Source organism: Staurois parvus, unplaced genomic scaffold, assembly GCF_062004578.1.
Source record: "Staurois parvus isolate SC_StPar_1 unplaced genomic scaffold, SC_StPar_1.0 ptg002792l, whole genome shotgun sequence".
NCBI classification, from domain to species: Eukaryota; Metazoa; Chordata; class Amphibia; order Anura; family Ranidae; genus Staurois; species Staurois parvus.
In genome coordinates, this window is record NW_028320588.1 from 1 (window position 1) to 26,500 (window position 26,500).

General features: G+C 52.6%; 1 long non-coding RNA gene across 2 annotated transcripts in view; it reads left to right on the plus strand.

The window, feature by feature from the left end:
- Window positions 1-2,543: 2,543 nt before the first annotated feature.
- LOC149429120 (uncharacterized) overlaps window positions 2,544-26,500 on the plus strand; it is a 57,331-nt gene continuing 33,374 nt past the window's right edge. For both annotated transcript variants that reach the window (XR_016310606.1, XR_016310607.1), the window contains exon 1: window positions 2,544-2,684. This is a non-coding gene — a long non-coding RNA (uncharacterized LOC149429120). The remainder of the gene's footprint in view (window positions 2,685-26,500) is intronic.

Here is a 26,500-nt window from a genome sequence, read left to right on the forward strand (position 1 = left end):
CTCCCCGGACCCCGCATTCACTATATCCGGTCTCCCCGGACCCCGCATTCACTATATCCGCTCTCCCCGGACCCTGCATTCACTATATCCGGTCTCCCCGGACCCCGCATTCACTATATCCGCTCTCCCCGGACCCCGCATTCACTATATCCGCTCTCCCCGGACCTCGCATTCACTATATCCGCTCTCCCCGGACCCCGCATTCACTATGTCTGCTCACCCTGGACCCCGCATTCACTATGTCTGCTCACCCTGGACCCCGCATTCACTACATCCGCTCTCCCCGGACCCCGCATTCACTATATCCCCTCTCCCCGGACCCCGCATTCACTATATCCGCTCTCCCCGGACCCCGCATTCACTATATCTGCTCTCCCCGGACCCCGCATTCATTATATCCGCTCTCCCTGGACCCCGCATCCACTATATCTGCTCTCCCCGGACCCCGCATTCACTATATCTGCTCTCCCCGGACCCCGCATTCACTATATCTGGTCTCCCCGGACCCCGCATTCACTATATCCGGTCTCCCCGGACCCCGCATTCACTATATCCGCTCTCCCCGGACCCCGCATTCACTATATCCGCTCTCCCCGGACCCAGCATTCACTATATCCGCTCTCCCCGGACCCAGCATTCACTATATCCGCTCTCCCCGGACCCCGCATTCACTATATCCGCTCTCCCTAGACCCCGCATTCACTATATCCGCGCTCCCCGGACCCTGCATTCACTATATCCGGTCTCCCCGGACCCTGCATTCACTATATCCGCTCTCCCCGGACCCCGCATTCACTATATCCGCTCTCCCCGGACCCCGCATTCACTATATCCGCTCTCCCCGGACCCTGCATTCACTATATCCGGTCTCCCGGACCCTGCATTCACTATATCCGCTCTCCCGGACCCTGCATTCACTATATCCGCTCTCCCACAGTACACAGAACATGGAAATGCAATTATTTTAGTATATTTCAACTTCTAAATACCTTTTCTCATCAGCAGTATATAGCAGTCTTCTGACTTCTATCAGTGTCCAGCAGAGCACGGGTTAAAGCTTGTAGGAGGAGTTTTCATTCTGCTCTAGGAAGATGCAGAACCCCTGACCTCTGTCTTGACAGTGTTGATTGGCCTGTGCTGATCACATGCACTCCCCCAAGAAAACAAAACCTCTCTAGCAATACACATCAAACTGAGCATGTGCAAAGTGTCTCCACACGATATGTCTTAAAACTTGCCTATTGTTTCTGCTTGCAACACATCAACTTCAGGGACAACATGTTCACTTGCTGCCTAATATATCCCGCCCACTTCCAGATGTCATTTCCATGAGATAATCAACTTTCTTCATGTTGCCTGTCAGCGGTCATAATGTTATGGCTGATTGGTGTACATTTTCTATCGATATACATTCTATATAAATATTGCTACACAGGGACAGTATGATACTCGATGGGGGAGGGGGGGGGGTCGAGGAGGGGCTATGATCCAGCATTATACACACCTGCTGTATTAATAATGATACATTGTATCTGTATAGTCTACCCCAGTAGTACAATGCTGCAGTCTATGCTCAGTGGAGGGGGAGGGGCTATGATCCAACATTCCCTGTAGTAGTATTATTGATACATTGTATATAAACATTGCTACACAGGGACAGCATAATGCTCAGAGGTGGGAGAAGGGGGAGCTATCATCTAGCATTATATACACCCTGATACATTGTATCTGTATATTCTATCCCAGCACTGCAATGCAGCAGTCTATGCTCAGTGGAGGGGGAGGGGCTACGATCCAACATTCTATATACTCTGTTGTATTAATAATGATACATTGTATCCAGGGGCGGACTGACCATTTGGGAACTCGGGCAGTGCCCGAGGGCCCAGGTCAATAGGGGGCCCCATGAGAAGCCTCTGGTACCTTTCATAGGCTATTTTGGGTGTGGGTTGAGTGTGGGCGAGGACACAGGGGCCCCATGATCCCTTATTGCCCAGGGGCCCCATGAGTTGTCAGTCCGCCCCTGATTGTATCTGTATATTCTATCAGTAATCTACAATGCAGCAGTCTATGCTCAGTGGGAATTGAGATCCAGCATTCTATATACTCTGTTGTAGTATTAATGATACATTGTATATTCTACGCTCAGTGGGGGAGGGGCTGTGATCCAACATGTAGCAGTAATATTGATACATTGTATATTCTATGCTCAGTGGGGGAGGGGCTGCGGTCCAGCATGTAGCAGTAATATTGATACATTGTATATTCTATGCTCAGTGGGGGAGGGGCTGCGGTCCAGCATGTAGCAGTAATATTGATACATTGTATATTCTATGCTCAGTGGGGGGGAGGGGCTGCGATCCAACATGTAGCAGTAATATTGATACATTGTATCTCCATGTCCGCTGATATAGAAGGCGGAGAGGCGATGATGGAAGATCACACACAGCCCGACCTACAGACCGGAGCAGATCTGTCTGGGATGGGGGAGGTGATGATGGGGGGGAGGGGAGGAGGATGGGGGAGGGGCGGTGTGCTCCTCCCGCTCCTCCTGCAGGCAGTCGGTCGGTGATCTCCGGGCTCCTGGCTGTCCTCTCCGGGGTGCAGAGCGGGGACAGCCGGGACAATGATCCGCTCCGGGAAGAAGGAGGAGGAGACCCTCATAGAGATGTCCGCCACAGACGGTGAGAGATTCGGGGGGGGCAGATCGGGGGTAGGGGGGGAAATAAGTGGGTAGAGGAGCAGATGAGAGGGTAGAGGGGTGGATTAGTGGGTAGGGGGGGCAGATCAGGGGGTGGAGGGGACAGATCAGGGGGTAGAGGGGTGGATTAGTGGGTAGGGGGGCAGATCAGGGGGAGAGGGGACAGATCAGGGGGTAGAGGGGCAGAACAGGGGGTAGAGGGGTGGATTAGTGGGTAGGGGGGCAGATCAGGGGGTAGAGGGGACAGATCAGAGGGTAGAGGGGTGGATTAGTGGGTAGGGGGGCAGATCAGGGGGTAGAGGGGACAGATCAGAGGGTAGAGGGGCAGATCAGGGGGTAGAGGTGTGGATTAGTGGGTAGGGGGGGCAGATCAGGGGGTAGAGGTGTGGATTAGTGGGTAGGGGGGCAGATCAGGGGGTAGAGGTGTGGATTAGTGGGTAGGGGGGCAGATCAGGGGGTAGAGGGGTGGATTAGTGGGTAGGGGGGCAGATCAGGGGATAGAGGGGTGGATTAGTGGGTAGGGGGGCAGATCAGGGGATAGAGGGGTGGATTAGTGGGTAGGGGGGCAGATCAGAGGTTATAGCGACAGATCAGGGGGTAGAGGGGCAATTAGAGGGTAAGGTGGCATTCAGAGAGAAGAAGGGCAGCTATGTTTGTGTTGGGGGGGCAGATCAGAGGGAAGAGAAGCAGGGTAGATGAGGGTAGAAGGGCAGATCAGGAGGCAGAGGGGCAGATTTGGAATTAGAAAGGCAGATCAGAGTGAAGGGGGCAGAAGGGTGGCTCAGAGGGCAGAACAGTAGGTTTGGGAGGTAAAGGGTAGCTCAGAGGGTGCAGAGGGGCAGATCAGGGCTGTGAGGGCGCAGTGGCTATCATCCTATGTACTGTGTCTGGGGCTCTCCAGCCATAATTCCTTTATTATTACCCTGTCTGGGGGTGGCACATCTGGAATGCTGGGGGCATCACTGGGTGTCTTTCTGCCATGTGCCTGTGACTCCATTCTTCCCCTGTATTGTGGGGATCGCAGGATACATGTGCCTGGAATGGGGTGACTCACCCGGCTGGAATCCCCCTAGGAGGGCAGTCTGGGTATAGCAGAGTTCAGGGCGGATGGGTCACTATGTCGGTTTAGGTGGAGGGGCGGACGGGTCACCGTGTCGGTTCAGGTGGAGGGGCGGACGGGTCACCGTGTCGGTTCAGGTGGAGGGGCGGACGGGTCACCGTGTCGGTTCAGGTGGAGGGGCGGACGGGTCACCGTGTCGGTTCAGGTGGAGGGGCGGACGGGTCACCGTGTCGGTTCAGGTGGAGGGGCGGACGGGTCACCGTGTCGGTTCAGGTGGAGGGGCGGACGGGTCACCGTGTCGGTTCAGGTGGAGGGGCGGACGGGTCACCGTGTCGGTTCAGGTGGAGGGGCGGACGGGTCACCGTGTCGTTCAGGTGGAGGGGCGGACGGGTCACCGTGTCGGTTCAGGTGGAGGGGCGGACGGGTCACCGTGTCGGTTCAGGTGGAGGGGCGGACGGGTCACCGTGTCGGTTCAGGTGGAGGGGCGGACGGGTCACCGTGTCGGTTCAGGTGGAGGGGCGGACGGGTCACCGTGTCGGTTCAGGTGGAGGGGCGGACGGGTCACCGTGTCGGTTCAGATGGAGGGGCGGACGGGTCACTGTCGGGTTAGGTGGAGGAGACAACTTCTGCGGCTGTCATAGTGACACTTTGTGTTTATTTGTATCTAGTTCTGTTCTTTGTATTCTATTCTATACACTGTGATTGGTGATATTATGGGGTGTCGGTGAAGGATCGGGTCACAGCTGGGTGTGTTTTGCTTTATTGATACAGAACTTTATAAATAGTAAATACAGAAACATTCATAACACTTCAGAAGCCAATTCTGCTCTCTGGAGAAACCTCCTCCTTTCGGGTTTGGAGAATCATCTGCAGAATTTTCCCCATTTGGGTCTATTATTGTGGGCTCTCTGGTGTCCAACCTGTGGCCGGGGCCACATGTAACCCCTTGTTACTACCTCTGCAGTCCTTGGGGCCCCTGCAGACAGGGGGCTGTTCTGGTGTTCAGTGAGACTATTTAAGAGATTGGATGTAGCAGTTAAGTGGTTTGATTGATTTCACAATGTTACTGTTTCTGTGCTGCAATCCCTGATCTCTTTTTATGTTGTTAGTTTAGCCTGCAGACCCGATAGAATGGATCTTGTCGAGAGAAATAATAAATGCTGCACAAGTCATTTTCTTAAAGAGGCTGTAATAGCAGTGATTGCTAAGTCTCTGACCATCTTCTGCACCGTGTCTTCAGTCTCTGACCAGTTCATGTAGTATGTCTACAGCAGTGGTCTCCAAACTGCGGCCCGAATGAGGCTTGATTTTATCTGGCCCTTGGGGCACTATTTATTCCATTGACACCAACGAATTCCTCCCAGTGATGCCAATGATGGGGCACAGTTCATCCCAGTGATGCCAAGAATGGAGTCCAATGTCACCAATGATGGGGCACAATTTCCCCCAATTACACAAACGATGGGGCACAATTCCTCTAACTAATACCAAAGATGGGGCATTGTTTATTCCGGTCATTGCAGGATATTTTTCGGTCCATCCCCCCTAAAGTCTGAAGGATAATAAACTAGCCCTTTGCTTACAAAGTTTGGAGACCCCTGGTGTATAGTCACCAAAAACTCCTATAGCTTTTTTTGTTATTTTAGACCTCTAACCATCTCCCTTAGCATGTCTGCAGTCTCTGACCATCTCCTGTACCATGTCTGCAGTCTCTGACCATCTCCTGTACCATGTCTGCAGTCTCTGACCATCTCCTGTACCATGTCTGCAGTCCCTGACCATCTCCTGTACCATGTCTGCAGTCGTTGACCATCTCCTGTACCACGTCTGCAGTCGTTGACCATCTCCTGTACCACGTCTGCAGTCGTTGACCATCTCCTGTACCACGTCTGCAGTCGTTGACCATCTCCTGTACCACGTCTGCAGTCGTTGATCATCTCCTGTACCACGTCTGCAGTCGTTGATCATCTCCTGTACCACGTCTGCAGTCGTTGATCATCTCCTGTACCACGTCTGCAGTCGTTGATCATCTCCTGTACCACATCTGCAGTCGTGGATCATCTCCTGTACCACGTCTGCAGTCGTTGACCATCTCCTGTACCACGTCTGCAGTCGTTGACCATCTCCTGTACCACGTCTGCAGTCGTTGACCATCTCCTGTACCACGTCTGCAGTCGTTGACCATCTCCTGTACCACGTCTGCAGTCGTTGACCATCTCCTGTACCACGTCTGCAGTCGTTGACCATCTCCTGTACCACGTCTGCAGTCGTTGACCATCTCCTGTACCACGTCTGCAGTCGTTGACCATCTCCTGTACCACGTCTGCAGTCGTTGACCATCTCCTGTACCACGTCTGCAGTCGTTGACCATCTCCTGTACCACGTCTGCAGTCGTTGACCATCTCCTGTACCACGTCTGCAGTCGTTGACCATCTCCTGTACCACGTCTGCAGTCGTTGACCATCTCCTGTACCACGTCTGCAGTCGTTGACCATCTCCTGTACCACGTCTGCAGTCGTTGACCATCTCCTGTACCACGTCTGCAGTCGTTGACCATCTCCTGTACCACGTCTGCAGTCGTTGACCATCTCCTGTACCACGTCTGCAGTCGTTGACCATCTCCTGTACCACGTCTGCAGTCGTTGACCATCTCCTGTACCACGTCTGCAGTCGTTGACCATCTCCTGTACCACGTCTGCAGTCGTTGACCATCTCCTGTACCACGTCTGCAGTCGTTGACCATCTCCTGTACCACGTCTGCAGTCGTTGACCATCTCCTGTACCACGTCTGCAGTCGTTGACCATCTCCTGTACCACGTCTGCAGTCGTTGACCATCTCCTGTACCATGTCTTCATGCTCTGACCATCTCCTGTACCTTGTGTTCAGTCTCTGAGCATTTCCTTTATCATGTCTGCTATATTTGACCATCTCCTGTACCATGTCTTTAGTCTCTGACCATCTTCTGTATTATGCCTTCAGTCTCTGACCATCTCCTGTACCACGTCTGCAGTCTCTGACCATCTCCTGTTCCATGTTTTTAGTGTCTGACCATCTCCTGTACCATGTCTGCAGTCTCTGAACATCTCCTGTACCATGTCTTTGGTCTCTGAACATCTCCTGTACCATGTCTTTGGTCTCTGAACATATCCTGTACCATGTCTTTGGTCTCTGACCATCTCCTGTACCATGTCTTTGGTCTCTGACCATCTCCTGTACCATGTCTTTGGTCTCTGACCATCTCCTGTACCATGTCTTTGGTCTCTGACCATCTCCTGTACCATGTCTTTGGTCTCTGACCATCTCCTGTACCATGTCTTTGGTCTCTGACCATCTCCTGTACCATGTCTTTGGTCTCTGACCATCTCCTGTACCATGTCTTTGGTCTCTGACCATCTCCTGTACCATGTCTTTGGTCTCTGACCATCTCCTGTACCATGTCTTTGGTCTCTGACTATCTCCTGTACCATGTCTTTGGTCTCTGACCATCTCCTGTACCATGTCTTTGGTCTCTGACCATCTCCTGTACCATGTCTTTGGTCTCTGACCATCTCCTGTACCATGTCTTTGGTCTCTGACCATCTCCTGTACCATGTCTTCGGTCTCTGACCATCTCCTGTGTTTTGCTTGTAGGCCTCTGACCATCTCCCGTAGTTTGTCTACAGTCTCTGACCATCCCCTGACGCAGTAGTTGAAATTTCCTCAGCAGGGATACAGCGTGATGAAAAAAAAAACTGACAGCAGTTCTTTCCTTTCCAGAAAAAAGTTTTGGCTTGCGATGGAGGGTTTGGACAATGAAGTGTATGTGTGGATTATGTTAAAAAAGCTTTTCTCAACCAAGGCTCCCGGGAATCCTGGCTTTTATTCAGAGATTGCTATGGGCTCTTAGAGCAGTTCTGTGCCTTTCAGATCAGTAATCATTGACCTCAATAATCTTTTTATCATCTGTCAGGAGCATTCTTTTTACTGAGTGCCAATGTAAAGGAGACCTTTGTCCAATGACAACCAATGTGTGAGGATCTATCTCCCAATGACCGCCAACGGAAGGGGGTCCTTCTCCCAGTGGCCGCCAACGGAAGGGGGTCCTTCTCCCAGTGGCCGCCAACGGAAGGGGGTCCTTCTCCCAGTGACCGCCAACGGAAGGGGGTCCTTCTCCCAATGACCGCCAACGGAAGTGGGTCCTTCTCCCAGTGGCCGCCAACGGAAGTGGGTCCTTCTCCCAATGACCGCCAACGGAAGAGGGTCCTTCTCCCAATGACCGCCAACGGAAGAGGGTCCTTCTCCCAGTGGCCGCCAACGGAAGTGGTTCCTTCTCCCAGTGGCCGCCAATGGAAGTGGGTCCTTCTCCCAGTGGCCGCCAACGGAAGGGTGTCCTTCTCCCAGTGGCCGCCAACGGAAGGGTGTCCTTCTCCCAGTGGCCGCCAACGGAAGTGGGTCCTTCTCCCAGTGGCCGCCAACGGAAGTGGGTCCTTCTCCCAGTGGCCGCCAACGGAAGTGGGTCCTTCTCCCAGTGGCCGCCAACGGAAGGGGGGTCCTTCTCCCAGTGGCCGCCAACGGAAGGGGGTCCTTCTCCCAGTGGCCGCCAACGGAAGGGGGTCCTTCTCCCAGTGGCCGCCAACGGAAGGGGGTCCTTCTCCCAGTGGCCGCCAACGGAAGGGGGTCCTTCTCCCAGTGGCCGCCAACGGAAGGGGGTCCTTCTCCCAGTGGCCGCCAACGGAAGGGGGTCCTTCTCCCCGTGGCCGCCAACAGAAGGGGGTCCTTCTCCCAGTGGCCGCCAACGGAAGAGGGTCCTTCTCCCAGTGGCCGCCAACGGAAGAGGGTCCTTCTCCCAGTGGCCGCCAACGGAAGTGGGTCCTTCTCCCAGTGGCCGCCAACGGAAGTGGGTCCTTCTCCCAGTGGCCGCCAACGGAAGTGGGTCCTTCTCCCAGTGGCCGCCAACGGAAGTGGGTCCTTCTCCCAGTGGCCGCCAACGGAAGTGGGTCCTTCTCCCAGTGGCCGCCAACGGAAGTGGGTCCTTCTCCCAGTGGCCGCCAACGGAAGTGGGTCCTTCTCCCAGTGGCCGCCAACGGAAGTGGGTCCTTCTCCCAGTGGCCGCCAACGGAAGTGGGTCCTTCTCCCAGTGGCCGCCAACGGAAGTGGGTCCTTCTCCCCGTGGCCGCCAATGGAAGGGGGTCCTTCGAAGCTTCCTTCATGTTAGAAAGGTTGAGAGAGGCCAGGTTACAGTGCAATGCACGTGGAAGGAATTTGGACCCTTTTGAAAAGTTGTCACCACACAGATGTGTCACGATTCAGATCCACCAGTTATGTAGGCAGGTCTATGGAATGTAATTTTCTTGTTTGATCTGAGTGAGCGTTTCCTGAGGACGGTTATCGAATTTTTCCGTTCAGTCTCTGTCTGACCATTTGCTAAGAGTCGTATTGATTTCCACTAATGGCCGCAATGTTCTGGACTTTCTTAATCCACGGGATACATTAAAGTGGACCTAGCACTAGAAATCATTTTTCATTCTAAGTGACGTGTCTGTGTTACACTTCTAGGTATTTAATATCTCTAACAGAAGTCGCAGTACTCCCCCCCCCCCCCCCCCCCCCCGCAACAATGTCTTTGTGTGCTTTTCTCTCTGGAAAGACGGCGCCATCTTTATTCAGGCATCATCAATGGTCACCATCTACTTCTTGGACTGAGATGTCGGCTCGTGGCTCCTGGGCAGTTCCTGGCTGTGTTCACAAATGTCCGAAACAGATTAGCCCCCTGCTGCAACCTCTCGCCCAGTGCTGTATTTAGGTTGCCCCCCCCACAGAGAGAGATTGATATGACCAACAACACCCCTGTCCCCCCACCTGAGAGAGCCTTCTACTACCATCGCCCCACCATACACTAGCCCCCCACGGCAAGAGGGAGAGAGACATTCCCTTCCACAGCTCTGGACATCCCCAGGAACGAGAGTCAGGCTCTACATGCACTGTCAAGCAGTCCGCAGTCTCTCTCGGTTCCCACCAGGTCCCCGTGCCATGTGTGTCCCTTCTTCTATCTCTTCTTCCAGGGGGCAGTGCTGCCCCCTCCCCTGAAAAATGCCGCCCTAGGCAAATGCCTTGTTTGCCTTGTGGTAAGTACACCCCTGCTCTTGCCCTATGACTTGTTACTGAGTTGCAGTCTGCTCATTGGGTGAGAAGAGACTGAGAGAATGCTTCCTCCTGCCTGCAGCAGATTGATGACTTTGTAGTTCAGGTGTGAAGTGACTGCCACAATGTGGTTGACGTGGCCTCTGTAGTCTGCGTGGCGGTCCAGTACAGCGCTGAGCAGGGGTTTCTGTTACTCTGGTCTCTGATGAAAGGATCCCCGAGGGGGGGAGTCTGTTACGGGGTCCTCACAGCCATGTTCATGGTCAGTGGTGGGACTGCGGCCAGCAGTATCGGTGAAGGCTGCTGGTTTCACGGTTCTGAGTCGTGGCTCGTGGGGGGGGGGGGGGGGGGGGGGGGGGGGGGGGGGGGGAGTGTTTCCTGTAAGTAAACAGCCTGAGGAAATGTTTGTTATTACATTCACATCATACTGTGAATCATATTCAACAAATATCCCTCCCAGCGGTGAAAAAGAGGATCCCACAACAGACGCACCCAGAGAGCCGGCTAATTACCGACCAGTCTGAGTTTGTGCCGGTTCACCGCTAATTGGCTTAGTCTGAGCGCTGGTCTCGGATTTAAAGCGGAACTCCGGGATAAGTAATTATCCTCTAAATCCATCAGTCATGTGACTTCTTCTAGAATCTCGGTGATCTCTGTGTATTCCTTCCAGATCTGGGCAGTCATCCAGTGTGAGGCTTCCTGGAATAAAGACCGCTCACTGCTGCTCTCTCCTTGTACAGGGGGACTGGTCGTGACTCCACCCCCTCCTGTAGTTTTCTGCAGGCAGCCTGTAGTGGGTGGAGCCTGCAGGGCCCCTCCAAAAGCTCTGTGCTCTCTCCTGGTGCAGGGTGACTGGTCTTGACCCCGCCCCATCCTGTAGTTTATTGCTAGCAGGCCATAGAGGGTGGAGCCTGCTGAGCCCCTCCCACACCTCTTCTATACCTCCTTGTGCAGGGTGACTGGTCTTGTCTCTTCCCCCTCCTGTAGAGGGTGGAGCCTGCTGAGCCTCTCCCACACCTCTTCTATCTCTCCTTGTGCAGGGTGACTGGTCTTGTCTCTGCCCCTTCCTGTAGTGGGTGGAGCTTTCTGTGCCCCTCCCTCACCTTCTATCTCTCCTTGTGCAGGTTGACTGGTCTTGTCTCCGCCCCCTCCTGTAGTTTTGTGCTAGCAGCCCATAATGAGTGGAGCCTGATGGCCCCTCCACAGCTCTTCTACCTCTATCATTGTGCAGGATGGCTGGATTTGTCTCCGCCCCCTCCTGGAGTTTTCTGCAAGCAGCCTGTCGTGGGTGGAGCCTGCAGGGCCCCTCCCACACCTATCCATCTTTGAGCAAGGTGACTTGTCTTGACTCCACCCCCTCCTAAAGTTTTCTGCAAGCAGCTTGTAGTGGGTGGAGCCTGCTGAGCCCCTCCCACACCTTTTATCTCTCCTTGTGCAGGGTGATTGGCCTTGTCTCTGCCCCCTCCTGTAGTTTTCTCCAAGCAGCCTGTGGTGGGTGGAGCCTGCAGGGCCCCTCCCACAGCTCTGCTCTCTCCCCTTGTCCAAGGTAACTGGTCTTGTCTCCGCCCCCTACTGTAGTATTCTGTAGTGGGTGGTGCTTTCTGTGCCCCTCCCACAGCTCTGCTCTCTCTTCTTGTCCAGGGTGACCGGTGTTGTCTCCACCCCCTTCTGTAGTATTCTGTAGTGGGTGGTGCTTCTGGGCCCCTCCCACAGCTCTGTGCTCTCTCCTTGTCCAGGGTGACTGGTCTTGTCTCCGCCCTCTACTGTGGTATTTAGTAGTGGGTGGTGCTTCTGGGCCCCTCCCACAGCTCTGTCCTCTGCACAAGCTATCCAGGAGGCAGCATATAATTTTCAAGCTGCGTATCGCTTTTCAGAGGTATCGCCTTTTGAGAGATTTTCACTCACTTCCTGCTTTGCCTCCAGGACAGGAATGAATGGGAAATCTAAAATGTTACAGTTGTCACCAAAACAGTAATTAAGTTACACAAATCCAATGGAGACGCCTGCTCCAGTGACCACTGCCTACGTGATGACGTCATCCTCCTGTTGTGTCCCCCAGGACAGGAAGGGAATGGAAATCGGCCTCAGGGGACACAGAACTCCTCTCTCTCCAGCGCCTGTGTGCGTTGTGGATGTGCGCTGTAATGTATTGTTATTACGCATCGCAGCCCTCTCTTCTTATTCTGTAACTTCCATTTAATTCTCTAAAGCATTATAGTACATTGGAACGCACTGCGCAGTGCAAGAACGCCATAGACTTTGTGCGGGGCAAGGCTGCTGATGTGTATGTGCCCCTTAAATATACTCAGTGAAGTGCCTGGCCTCAAGCGATACATACGTTGTACCTGTTTATCTGTAGCCCTCTCCCCTCTACATCCATTCAAAGTGCAGAATTTATACAGCTTGGCTGAGCTTTCAGAAAACGGGGCGGAGACCTGAAGTTACACTCTGCAGAGCGCAGTGAGAGCTGATTGAAAGGAAGGGATCCACACACACAGGAACAGAGCTGAGACTGTTAATCACAGGCTGTGCGCTGGAGCTCCGTTTTGACACCTTTTTATCTCTAGGTGTCAGGTTGGGTGAGGCAGTTCAGGGATCTAATTGTCTGGTGTGTCTCTGCCCCTCCCACAATGGGGAGATTTCCCTGCAGTAGTTTGTGTCTCTGCCCCTCCCACAAAAGGGAGATTTCCCTCAGTAGTTTGTGTCTCTGCCCCTCCCACAATGGGGAGATTTCCCTCCAGTAGTTAGTCTCTGCCCCTCTCACAATGGGGAGATTTCCCTCCGTTAGTCTCTGCCCCTCCCACAATGGGGAGATTTCCCTGCAGTAGTGTGTGTCTCTGCCCCTCCCACAATGGGGAGATTTCCCCCAGCAGTTTGTCTCTGCCCCTCCCACAATGGGGAGATTTCCCCTCAGTAGTTTCTCTGCCCCTCCCACAATGGGGAGATTTCCCTCAATAGTTTCTCTACCTCTCCCACAATGGGGAGATTTCCTCCAGTAATGTGTCTCTGCCCCTCCCACAATGGGGAGATTTCCCTCCAGTGAGTGTGCAGGCTGCGTTGGTCTTATGAATGTCGCTGGGAGGAGATGTCTTTTTTTATTTATTTGTTTTTTGTAAAAAAAAAATGATTTCTATATATATGGAAAATGTGACTTGTAAGTAAAACTTTAGGGAACTTTTTCATTTTTCTTCCTCCACCTTCACCCAGCTTTATTTGTAGGAGACGTCACGGTCTGAGGATTTCCATATACGGGCTGGGAGGGGTGTTTTATCCTGGGAGTTTGGCTTTTCTCTCCTCTGTGTCACACGTCCGGCACGCCGGAGGATTTCCCAACCAGGACTTTTATTCTGTTGTGGAACCTTAGAGAGGATTTGTCAGCAATTTTGTTTTTTCCATGAAATAATGGAAACACAGGAGTGATGGCGGAAACTGACCACATGGTCCATCTAGTCTGCCCCTTCTTCTTCCCTTTTTTTTTTCCCTTTTTTTTTGTACCTTTTTGTCTGAATATAGATCTCTGTTTGTCCCAAGCATGTTTAAATCGCCTTGTGCTCCGCCCACAATGATGGGAATGTAAACCGGAACACAATTAATAGGATGAATAATAAATAAGATGCGTGGGAACAATTAAAGCTCCTCAGTGGTTGTGAGACCACAGCTCCTTATCTGTACAGAAGTGTCAGGTCAGAAAAATGTCAGAAAATTGTCACAGCTGTCCACACTGCTCCGCCATCAACTCCTTATAGTTCAAGTCTAGGTTCACACCTATGGAGTGGTATCTGCTCCTTTGTGGAGGAGGAACAGGATGAGCCCTGCCAGAGCCCTACAAAATGACCTCCAGCAGGCCACTGGTGGGAATGTCTCTGACCAAACAATCAGAAACAGACTTCATGAGGGTGGCCTGAGGGCCCGATCTCCTCTAGTGGGCCCTGTGCTCACTGCCCGGCACCATAGAGCTGGATTGGCATTGGCCATTGAACCCCAGAATTGGCAGGTCCACCACTGGCACCCTGTGCTTTTCACAGATTATTATACAGTATTTATAGAGCGCCAATAGTTGGCTCAGCGCTGTACATTACAAAGGGGGACAGAACATGTGACAGAACAATACCAATACAATGCAAAACATGAGGGGATCGAGGGCCCTGCTCCTTGGAGCTTACAATCTAGGAGGGAGGGGATGGTGGCACAGGAGGAGTAGCTGTGGGGGATGGAGTGGTAGGAAGAGTGGAGGAGGTCGGCAAGTTAGCAGGGGGTGGGGTAGGCTTCCCTGAAGAGGTGGGTTTTCAGGGTGCGCCTAAAGGAGAGGAGAGTAGGTGATAATCTGATGGGTTGGGGCAGGGAGTTCCAGAGGATGGGGGATGCCCTGGTGAAGTCCTGGAGGCGGGCATGGGAGGAGGAGACCAGGGAACTAGAGAGAAGGAGGTCTTGTGAGGAGCGGAGTGTGCGTGTTGGGTGGTACTTGGATATTAGGTCGGTGATGTAGTTCAGGGCAGTATGGTGGACAGTTTGTACGTCAGTGTTAGGATTTTGAATTTGATCCGTTGCGCAATTGGAAGCCAGTGGAGGGATTGGCAGAGGGGGGTGGAGGACACTGGGTGGAGGCCAGTGGAGGGATTGGCAGAGAGGGGTGGAGGACACTGAGTGGAGGTCAGTGGAGGGATTGGCAGAGGGGGGTGGAGGACACTGAGTGGAGGTCAGTGGAGGGATTGGCAGAGGGGGGTGGAGGACACTGAGTAGAGGCCAGTGGAGGGATTGGCAGAGGGGGGTGGAGCCAGTGGAGGGATTGGCAGAGGGGGGTGGAGCCAGTGGAGGGATTGGCAGAGGGGGGTGGAGCCAGTGGAGGGATTGGCAGAGGGGGGTGGCGGAGATGGAGCAGTTGGAAAGGTGAATGAGTCTGGCAGCCGTATTCAGGACCGACTGAAGTGGGGATAGCCTGTGGTGAGGCAGGCCAGTGAGGAGGGAGTTGCAGTAGTCGAGTCGTGATATGATGAGGGAGTGGATGAGCTGTTTAGTGGTTTCTGGAGTTAGGAACGTGTGTAACGTGAGAGCAGGTTCCCCCTGAGCACATGTGACAGACATGAAAGGGTCTGGAGAAGCCGTGGAGAACGTTCTGCTGCCTGTAACATGGTTCAGCATGACCGTTGTGGTGGTGGGTCAGTGATGGTCTGGGGGGGCATATCCATGGAGGGACTCACAGACCTCTACAGGCTAGACAATGGCACCCTGACTGTCATTAGGTACGGGGATGAAATCCTTGGACCCATTGTCAGACCCTACGCTGGTGCAGGGGGTCCCAGGTTCCTCCCGGTGCGGTGTGCCCCCGGGTTCCTCCCGCTCGGTGCGGTGGGTTCCTCTCGGTACAGTGGGTTCCTCTCGGTGCACGGCAATGCCTGGCCTCATGTGGGGAGAGTATGCAGGCAGTTCCTGGAGGATGAAGGAATTGATACCATTGAATGGCCCCCACGCTCACCTGATCTAAATCCAATAGAACCTCTCTGGGATGTCATGTTGCGGTGCATCCGACGCCTCCAGGTTGTACCTCAGACTATCCAGGAGCTCAGTGATGCTCTGGTCCTAATCTGGGAGGAAATCCCCCAGGACACCATCCGTGGTCTCATTAGGACCCTCCCCCGACGTTGTCAGGCATGCACACAAGCATGTGGGGGCCACACAGACTACTGAGGACCATTCTGAGTTGCTGCAATGACATTTCAGCCAAATGGACTCGCCTGCTGCATCATTTCCTCACTTTGATTTTCGGGGTGTCTTTGAATTAAGTCCTCTGTAGGTCCATCATTTTAATTTCCATCCAACAATGGGGCGTCCTTACATTCCTAACCCATCCCCCGTCCATGTCAGTATAGAGATCCAGCAGGAGATTCGTCCCCATTGAGGTCTGATGGGTTTTCAGAGTCTTCCTTTCATTTTTTTGAGCAGTATGTGTGTGTGTATATATATATATTGTACATTCACATCAGTCCCCGCCCCCGAGGGGCGTACAATCTAAGGCCCCTAACACAAAAATTCATACATACACATACTAGGGACAATGTAGACAGGAGCCAATTAACCTACCAGCATGTCTTTGGAGTGTGGGAGGAAACTGGAGTACCTGGAGGAAACCCACACAGGCACAGGGAGAACATGCAAACTCCAGGCAGGTGGTGCCGTGGTTGGGATTTGAACCAATGACCCTAGTGGTATCAGGTGGAAGTGCTAACCACTTACCCGCTGTGCTGCCCCCGCACTGCCGTAGGCACAGCGTGGAGGTTGTCACCTTCCATGGTGTTGCAATGAATCGTGAGGAATATAATAATATCGCCTTCACTATACTTCCATTTTAAATGTCATTTTTGGTTTCACATTCACTCTCCGGGATGTTGTTTGTGGAGTGGATTGATCCTTTAAGCTGTATTGGCTGTGCTGGCAGTGTAAAGGTTAATCTGCGTGTCGCCGGGGCACCATCTGGGCGGCTCCGCCCCTCGCTGAGTAATTTGGGTATTTTTAGAGTAAAGGGCGGCCAGGTCTCCGCGAGGCTGAAGTTGGCCTTCAGAATATTGAAGTCTATGGAGGATGTGTTGGTTACATTGTGTCAGGCGGTAGGAGAAGCCCCTCCCCCACTATAGAGGATGACTATGACATATTGATGGGAGGCTCATGTCTGCTGCGCTCAGCTCCTGGCCGGTGTCAAGTCGCAGGGACAGACCGCCAGAGACAGACCGCCAGAGACAGACCGCCAGAGACAGACCGCCAGAGACAGACCGCCAGAGACAGACCGCCAGAGACAGACCGCCGCGCAGAGGATTCCATGCCAAGAAACAGAAATAGAACGACCGGAGTAGTCGGGTGATGGGCGAGGCACGGGGGTTTGTGGGAGATTTCCCCCAGTAGTTTGTGTCTTTGCCCCTCCCACAATGGGGAGATTTCCCTGCAGTAGTTTGTGTCTCTGCCCCTCCCACAATGGGGAGATTTCCCGCAGTAATTTGTGTCTCTGCCCCTCCCACAATGGGGAGATTTCCCTGCAGTAGTTGGTGTCTCTGCCCCTCCCACAATGGGGAGATTTCCCCGCAGTAGTTGGTGTCTCTGCCCCTCCCACAATGGGGAGATTTCCCCGCAGTAGTTGATGTCTCTGCCCCTCCCACAATGGGGAGATTTCCCCGCAGTAGTTGATGTCTCTGCCCCTCCCACAATGGGGAGATTTCCCCGCAGTAGTTGATGTCTCTGCCCCTCCCACAATGGGGAGATTTCCCCTGAGTAGTTGGTGTCTCTGCCCCTCCCACAATGGGGAGATCTCCCTGCAGTAGTTGGTGTCTCTGCCCCTCCCACAATGGGGAGATCTCCCTGCAGTAGTTGGTGTCTCTGCCCCTCCCACAATGGGGAGATTTCCCCTGAGTAGTTGGTGTCTCTGCCCCTCCCACAATGGGGAGATTTCCCTGCAGTAGTTGGTGTCTCTGCCCCTCCCACAATGGGGAGATTTTCCCCTGAGTAGTTGGTGTCTCTGCCCCTCCCACAATGGGGAGATTTCCCTGCAGTAGTTGGTGTCTCTGCCCCTCCCACAATGGGGAGATTTCCCTGCAGTAGTTGGTGTCTCTGCCCCTCCCACAATGGGGAGATTTCCTGCAGTAGTTGGTGTCTCTGCCCCTCCCACAATGGGGAGATTTCCTTTCCTGATATCTGGAGTTTGTCTTCTGGACTAGAAGAGACTTTTGTTTTTTTTGTTTTATTTGTTTAAACAAATCCCATGGATCTGATTGGCTGCTGTGAAGAATGGTTGAGCGGTTGCCGTGGTGACATGACAATATTTCCTTTCCATCAGATCATTTGCATCGCTGTAGGAAATCGATGGATCACAAAGTTACAATTGTTACTGAGTGACGAGAACCTTCCTGTCCGTCCAATCACCGAGCGCCGTGTTATACGGCCAATAGGGGGCGCTGCACACCCTGCCGGGACACAGCCCGGGGCCAACATGCCCCCCCCACCAAAGATGTATGAGCATTATGTCAGCAACATTCCCCCCCCCCAAAAAAAAATAATCTAATGTGCATACATTTCCCCTCCTCCCAGTACAAATCCAGCCCCCTGCTGAAATCCCCCTCCCAGCATAAATATTTGCACCCCCATCTCCCCAGTACAGATCCCCCCCCCAAAAAAAATAAAAAAGTCGAGCACTAATCTGCATGCTTACCCTCTAGGCAGTAATGCCCTCTCTTCCCGGTAAAAATCCAGCCCCCCCTGCTGAAATCCCCCCTCCCAGCACAAATCTTTATCCCCCCCCATCTCAAATTCTCTCTCCTCATATGCCCCCCCCCCAAAAAAAAATTACTCTTTCTTGAACAAGTCCTCTATCCCTCAAGTTTACCCCCCCCCAGCATAAATTCCCCTCCCCCAATCCCACATCCTAGCACAAATCCCCCCCCCCACAGCAAATACCGACAATCAGCCCTGCTAATGTAAATCCCCTCCCCTCCCAGCACAAATCCCTCCCCCCCACCATATCACCACCTTTTCCAGCACAATGACCCCAAATCCCCCCTCCTAGCACAAATCCTCTCCCCCCCCTTCACAACACATGACCACTCCTAGCCCCCACCTCCTTAAATTTCCCATCCTAGAACAATTCTTACTCCCTGCTACCCCCAAAATTCCCCCTCCCAACACAAATCCCCCCCCCCATCTCCTTGTGGTGCCCCGCCCTCACATAATGCTACAGTGCCGAAGGCAGCCTCTTCCCCGCCCACCCCTTGTCCCGGCCCTGACTACAAATCCCCTCACATTTCCCTCCCAACACAAATCCTCTCCACCCCCACTTCAAATCCCCCCCCAGCACAAATTCCCCCCCCCCCATACCAAATCCTAGCACAAATTTCCCCCCCCCCAGTGCAAATTCCCTTCCCCCAATACCACATCCTAGCACAAATGCCCCCCCCCACTCCAAACCACCCCCCAGCACAAATTCCCCTCCCCAATACCACATCCTAGCACAAATGCCCCCTACTCCAATCCCCCTCCCCCAATACCTTATCCTAGCACAAATCCCCCCCCCCAGCACATATTCCCTTCCCCCAATACCACATCCTAGCACAAATTCCCCCCCCCCCACACTCCAAATCCCCCCCAGCACATATTCCCTTCCCCCAATACCATATCGTAGCACAAATTCCCCCCCCCCCCCCAGCACATATTCCCTTCCCCCAATACCACATCCTAGCACAAATTCCCCCCCCCCCCCCACACTCCAAATCCCCCCCAGCACATATTCCCCTCCCCCAATCTCACATTCTAGCACATAACCCCCCCCCCCCCAATTCCCCCTCCTAGGACAAATAATACCCACAATCAGCCCTACTAGTCCCCTCCATTAAAAAAAATTCCCTCCCAGCACAAATCCCCCCACATCACCTCCCCATATTTCCCATCCTAGAACAATTCTTACCCCCTGCCATCCCCAAAATTCCCCCTCCCAACACAAATCCCCCCCCAATATCCTTGTGGTCCCCCCCCCCCGCCTCACATGATGCCACAGCGCCCAGGGCAGCCGCCCCTCCTGCCCACCCCTTGTCCTCCGGTCCTGACTACAAATCCCGGACTGTGCGGTTTCCTTGAAGTGAAGTTCCGGTCAATTTTTTTTTTTTTTTTAATTTTAATGTAGTCCTGGCTGGAGTGGGGGAGGGTTACAGCCGCCGGCGTTTTGTTGCTGTCTGGGTCACTGTTTGCTGTTCATGTTCTGTGTGATCTGGACAGGAAGTGAGGGGAAATCTACCCAGTGGGGACACGCAGCAGTGACACCAGGCAGAGCTTCTAAACATTTCCGGTTCCATTCAAAACTGAAAAAGACATCTTGTATAGATAGGCTTTCCGCGATGTGATTCACGGCAAAACTGCTAATGAGAGGCGTTTTTGCATTGAAGTCAATGGGAGGCGTTTTTGCATTGAAGTCAATGGGAGGCGTTTTTGCATTGAAGTCAATGAGAGGCGTTTTTGCATTGAAGTCAATGGGAGGCGTTTTTGCATTGAAGTCAATGGGAGGCGTTTTTGCATTGAAGTCAATGGGAGGCGTTTTTGCATTGAAGTCAATGGGAGGTGTTTTTGCATTGAAGTCGACGGGAGGGTTCGATTGTTGGAAATAACCTCATTGTGTGCAATGGCTAGCAGTGCGGCTTTGCAGTGTTAATGGCACACGTGCTTCAGCGTGAATCAAAATTGTCATTTTAGGGGGATATCATGTTTTGTTTTGTTTTTTGTCGCCAATCTTCCGCTCCGCGTTTTTTGCATTGCAGGCGACGGGAGGCGTTTTTTGCATTGAAGTCGACGGGAGGCGTTTTTTGCATTGAAGTCGACGGGAGGCGTTTTTTGCATTGAAGTCGACGGGTGGCGGTTTTTGCATTGAAGTCGACGGGTGGCGTTTTTTGCATTGAAGTCGACGGGTGGCGTTTTTTGCATTGAAGTCGACGGGTGGCGTTTTTTGCATTGAAGTCGACGGGAGGCGTTTTTTGCATTGAAGTCGACGGGAGGCGTTTTTTGCATTGAAGTCGACGGGAGGTGTTTTTTGCATTGAAGTCGACGGGAGGCGTTTTTTGCATTGAAGTCGACGGGAGGCGTTTTTTGCATTGAAGTCGACGGGTGGCGTTTTTTGCATTGAAGTCGACGGGTGGCGTTTTTTGCATTGAAGTCGACGGGTGGCGGTTTTTTGCATTGAAGTCGACGGGTGGCGGTTTTTTGCATTGAAGTCGACGGGTGGCGGTTTTTTGCATTGAAGTCGACGGGTGGCGGTTTTTTGCATTGAAGTCGACGGGTGGCGGTTTTTTGCATTGAAGTCGACGGGTGGCGGTTTTTTGCATTGAAGTCGACGGGTGGCGGTTTTTTGCATTGAAGTCGACGGGTGGCGGTTTTTTGCATTGAAGTCGACGGGTGGCGGTTTTTGGCATTGAAGTCGACGGGTGGCGGTTTTTTGCATTGAAGTCGACGGGTGGCGGTTTTTGGCATTGAAGTCGACGGGAGGCGTTTTTGGCATTGAAGTCGACGGGAGGCGTTTTTGGCATTGAAGTCGACGGGAGGCGTTTTTGGCATTGAAGTCGACGGGAGGTAGTGTGTGCACCCAGGCGCCAGGACGCAATTTCTAGTCGCCATAGCAACCTGGCGCCTGGGATTTGTTGAGCCCTTGCTTAATCTCCACAGCTTCAGGGAAGCACATTGCATGCAGTGGATAGTTGAGGGTGGGGTGGGCTGATGGAGTGAACTGCATAGTGTGCAATGGCCAGCCTAGGGTGAGATAGGTTGTTGGAAGGAGCAGCATTGTGTGCAGTGGCTATCTGGGTGAAATTTTCGGAGGGAACATCATGTTATAACAATTTCTAGCTGGGGGTTCGATGGTTGGAGAGAACCTCATTGTGTGCAATGGCTAGCAGTGTGGGTTTGCAGTGTGAATGGCACACGTGCTCCAGCGTGAATCAGAATTGTCATTTTAGGGGATATCATGTTTTTCTGTCGCCAATCTTCCGCTCTTCGTATATTCCTGGAGCTTTGTTTCCTCCTCTGTGTCCCTCACCCAGGTAACGTAGCCTGCGGGTATATGGCAGGTGTCACCATTGTTCAGGGACCTGTAATTCTTGTCATTATTTCCTCGAGGGTGTCCAACAACGTGCAATCGGAAATCTTTACATTTTTAGAGGACAGCTCCACCCAAAATGCTGGTGGGCAGCAGTGTGTTGGGGGGGGGGGGTCCCAAATTCTTATCACCTCACCCTGAATGCCCCATCGTTGGTGTCAGTGGGAGGAATAGTGCCCCATCGTTGGTGTCAGTGGGAGGAATAGTGCCCCATCATTGGGAGGAATAGTACCCCATCGTTGGTGTCAGTGGGAGGAATAGTGCCCCATCGTTGGTGTCAGTGGTAGCAATAGTGCCCCATCATTGGTGTCAGTGGGAGGAATAGTGCTCCATCATTGGTGTCAGTGGGAGGAATAGTGCCCCATCATTGGTGTCAGTGGGAGGAATAGTGCTCCATCATTGGTGTCAGTGGGAGGAATAGTGCCCCATCATTGGTATCAGTGGGAGGAATAGTGCTCCATCATTGGTGTCAGTGGGAGGAATAGTGCTCCATCATTGGTGTCAGTGGGAGGAATAGTGCTCCATCATTGGTGTCAGTGGGAGGAATAGTGCCCCTATCATTAGTGTCAGTGGGAGGAATAGTGCCCCATCATTGGTGTCAGTGGGAGGAATAGTGCCCCATCATTGGTGTTAGTGGGAGGAATAGTGTCCCATCATTGGTGTCAGTGGGAGGAATAGTGTCCCATCATTGGTATCAGTGGGAGGAATAGTGCTCCATCATTGGTGTCAGTGGGAGGAATAGTGCCCCTATCATTGGTGTCAGTGGGAGGAATAGTGTCCCATCATTGGTGTCAGTGGGAGGAATAGTGCCTCATCATTGGTGTCAGTGGGAGGAATAGTGCCCCATCATTGGGAGGAATAGTGTCCCATCATTGGTGTCAGTGGGAGGAATAGTGTCCCATCATTGGTGTCAGTGGGAGGAATAGTGTCCCATCATTGGTGTCAGTGGGAGGAATAGTGCCCCATCATTGGGTTCCCCTGCAATGGTGACCTTTCTTCCCCTACAAATTCCAACAAGTCCCATTTGATGCCATGCCACATTACCCTCACCTCTTACATCACACCCTCATTGCCGATCGACCTGCAGTGGAAATTTGCTATTGCCCTGTCTTCTGCTGGCGTCTCTAGCTTTGTTGCAGACTGCCCCTGGTGGCTGGGAGTTCTGGAAGCTGCAGATCGTTTATTATAGTGGCCTCATGTAGAGTGAATGTAGATCGATGTGTTGGGCGCTGAGGATAGGCTGCTTTACCTAGTGAGCTGCGGCATGTCGGGGTGCTCTGTCCCGTGTAATGATGTCTCTTGCTGAGTGCTGGTGCTGCAGAGGCTCCGTGACGTCAGGCTGAGTGCAGCTGTTTCTTGTCAGTCACGGGTTGTGTGGGAGGTTATAGAACATCCAACAGAGCAGAGAATAACCTGAATATTCAGATCAGGGGCCCTCAGATGGTCTACATAAAGGGCCCCTGCACTGGCCTTCAGACCTCAGGGAGCTGGACTGTGTCACATGGTTGGTGATCAGCAGAAGTATAGACTGTGGTTTGAAGGAGGATGAATAGTGCCCCATCATTGGTGTCAGTGGGAAGAATAGTGTCCCCATCATTGGTGTCAGTGGGAGGAATAGTGCCCCATCATTGGTGTCAGTGGGAGGAATAGTGCCCCATCATTGGTGTCAGTGGGAGGAATAGTGCCCCATCATTGGTATCAGTGGGAGGAATAGTGCCCCATCATTGGTGTCAGTGGGAGGAATAGTGCCCCATCATTGGTGTCAGTGGGAGGAATAGTGCCCCATCATTGGTGTCAGTGGGAGGAATAGTGCCCCATCATTGGTATCAGTTGAAGGAATAGTGCCCCATCATTGGTGTCAGTGGGAGGAATAGTACCCCATCATTGGTGTCAGTGGGAGGAATAGTGCCCCATCATTGGTGTCAGTGGGAGGAATAGTGTCCCATCATTGGTGTCAGTGGGAAGAATAGTGTCCCCATCATTGGTGTCAGTGGGAAGAATAGTGTCCCATCATTGGTATCAGTGGGAGGAATAGTGCCCCATCATTGGTATCAGTGGGAGGAATAGTGTCCCATCATTGGTGTCAGTGGGAGGAATAGTGCCCCATCATTGGTATCAGTGGGAGGAATAGTGTCTCATCATTGGTGTCAGTGGGAGGAATAGTGTCCCATCATTGGTGTCAGTGGGAGGAATAGTGCCCCATCATTGGTATCAGTGGGAGGAATAGTGTCCCATCATTGGTGTCAGTGGGAAGAATAGTGTCCCCATCATTGGTGTCAGTGGGAGGAATAGTGCCCCATCATTGGTGTCAGTGGGAAGAATAGTGCCCCATCATTGGTATCAGTGGGAGGAATAGTGTCCCATCATTGGTATCAGTGGGAGGAATAGTGCCCCATCATTGGTATCAGTGGGAGGAATAGTGTCCCATCATTGGTATCAGTGGGGGGAATAGTGCCCCATCATTGGTGTCAGTGGGAAGAATAGTGTCCCCATCATTGGTGTCAGTGGGAGGAATAGTGCCCCATCATTGGTGTCAGTGGGAGGAATAGTGCCCCATCATTGGTATCAGTGGGAGGAATAGTGTCCCATCATTGGTATCAGTGGGAGGAATAGTGCCCCATCATTGGTATCAGTGGGAGGAATAGTGCCCCATCATTGGTGTCAGTGGGAGGAATAGTGCCCCATCATTGGTGTCAGTGGGAGGAATAGTGCCCCATCATTGGTGTCAGTGGGAGGAATAGTGCCCCATCATTGGTATCAGTGGAGGAATAGTGCCCCATCATTGGTGTCAGTGGGAGGAATAGTGTCCCATCATTGGTGTCAGTGGGAAGAATAGTGTCCCCATCATTGGTGTCAGTGGGAAGAATAGTGTCCCATCATTGGTATCAGTGGGAGGAATAGTGCCCCATCATTGGTGTCAGTGGGGGGAATAGTGCCCCATCATTGGTGTCAGTGGGAGGAATAGTGTCCCATCATTGGTGTCAGTGGGAGGAATAGTGCCCCATCATTGGTATCAGTGGGAGGAATAGTGTCTCATCATTGGTGTCAGTGGGAGGAATAGTGTCCCATCATTGGTGTCAGTGGGAGGAATAGTGCCCCATCATTGGTATCAGTGGGAGGAATAGTGTCCCATCATTGGTGTCAGTGGGAAGAATAGTGTCCCCATCATTGGTGTCAGTGGGAGGAATAGTGCCCCATCATTGGTGTCAGTGGGAGGAATAGTGCCCCATCATTGGTATCAGTGGGAGGAATAGTGCCCCATCATTGGTGTCAGTGGGAGGAATAGTGCCCCATCATTGGTGTCAGTGGGAGGAATAGTGCCCCATCATTGGTGTCAGTGGGAGGAATAGTGCCCCATCATTGGTATCAGTTGAAGGAATAGTGCCCCATCATTGGTGTCAGTGGGAGGAATAGTACCCCATCATTGGTGTCAGTGGGAGGAATAGTGCCCCATCATTGGTGTCAGTGGGAGGAATAGTGTCCCATCATTGGTGTCAGTGGGAAGAATAGTGTCCCCATCATTGGTGTCAGTGGGAAGAATAGTGTCCCATCATTGGTATCAGTGGGAGGAATAGTGCCCCATCATTGGTGTCAGTGGGGGGAATAGTGCCCCATCATTGGTGTCAGTGGGAGGAATAGTGTCCCATCATTGGTGTCAGTGGGAGGAATAGTGCCCCATCATTGGTATCAGTGGGAGGAATAGTGTCTCATCATTGGTGTCAGTGGGAGGAATAGTGTCCCATCATTGGTGTCAGTGGGAGGAATAGTGTCCCCATCATTGGTGTCAGTGGGAGGAATAGTGCCCCATCATTGGTGTCAGTGGGAAGAATAGTGCCCCATCATTGGTATCAGTGGGAGGAATAGTGTCCCATCATTGGTATCAGTGGGAGGAATAGTGCCCCATCATTGGTATCAGTGGGAGGAATAGTGTCCCATCATTGGTATCAGTGGGGGGAATAGTGCCCCATCATTGGTGTCAGTGGGAAGAATAGTGTCCCCATCATTGGTGTCAGTGGGAGGAATAGTGCCCCATCATTGGTGTCAGTGGGAGGAATAGTGCCCCATCATTGGTATCAGTGGGAGGAATAGTGTCCCATCATTGGTATCAGTGGGAGGAATAGTGCCCCATCATTGGTATCAGTGGGAGGAATAGTGCCCCATCATTGGTATCAGTGGAGGAATAGTGCCCCATCATTGGTGTCAGTGGGAGGAATAGTGTCCCATCATTGGTGTCAGTGGGAAGAATAGTGTCCCCATCATTGGTGTCAGTGGGAAGAATAGTGTCCCATCATTGGTATCAGTGGGAGGAATAGTGCCCCATCATTGGTGTCAGTGGGGGGAATAGTGCCCCATCATTGGTGTCAGTGGGAGGAATAGTGTCCCATCATTGGTGTCAGTGGGAGGAATAGTGCCCCATCATTGGTATCAGTGGGAGGAATAGTGTCTCATCATTGGTGTCAGTGGGAGGAATAGTGTCCCATCATTGGTGTCAGTGGGAGGAATAGTGCCCCATCATTGGTATCAGTGGGAGGAATAGTGTCCCATCATTGGTGTCAGTGGGAAGAATAGTGTCCCCATCATTGGTGTCAGTGGGAGGAATAGTGCCCCATCATTGGTGTCAGTGGGAAGAATAGTGCCCCATCATTGGTATCAGTGGGAGGAATAGTGCCCCATCATTGGTATCAGTGGGAGGAATAGTGCCCCATCATTGGTGTCAGTGGGAGGAATAGTGCCCCATCATTGGTATCAGTGGAGGAATAGTGCCCCATCATTGGTGTCAGTGGGAGGAATAGTACCCCATCATTGGTGTCAGTGGGAGGAATAGTGCCCCATCATTGGTGTCAGTGGGAGGAATAGTGTCCCATCATTGGTGTCAGTGGGAAGAATAGTGTCCCCATCATTGGTGTCAGTGGGAAGAATAGTGTCCCATCATTGGTATCAGTGGGAGGAATAGTGCCCCATCATTGGTGTCAGTGGGGGGAATAGTGCCCCATCATTGGTGTCAGT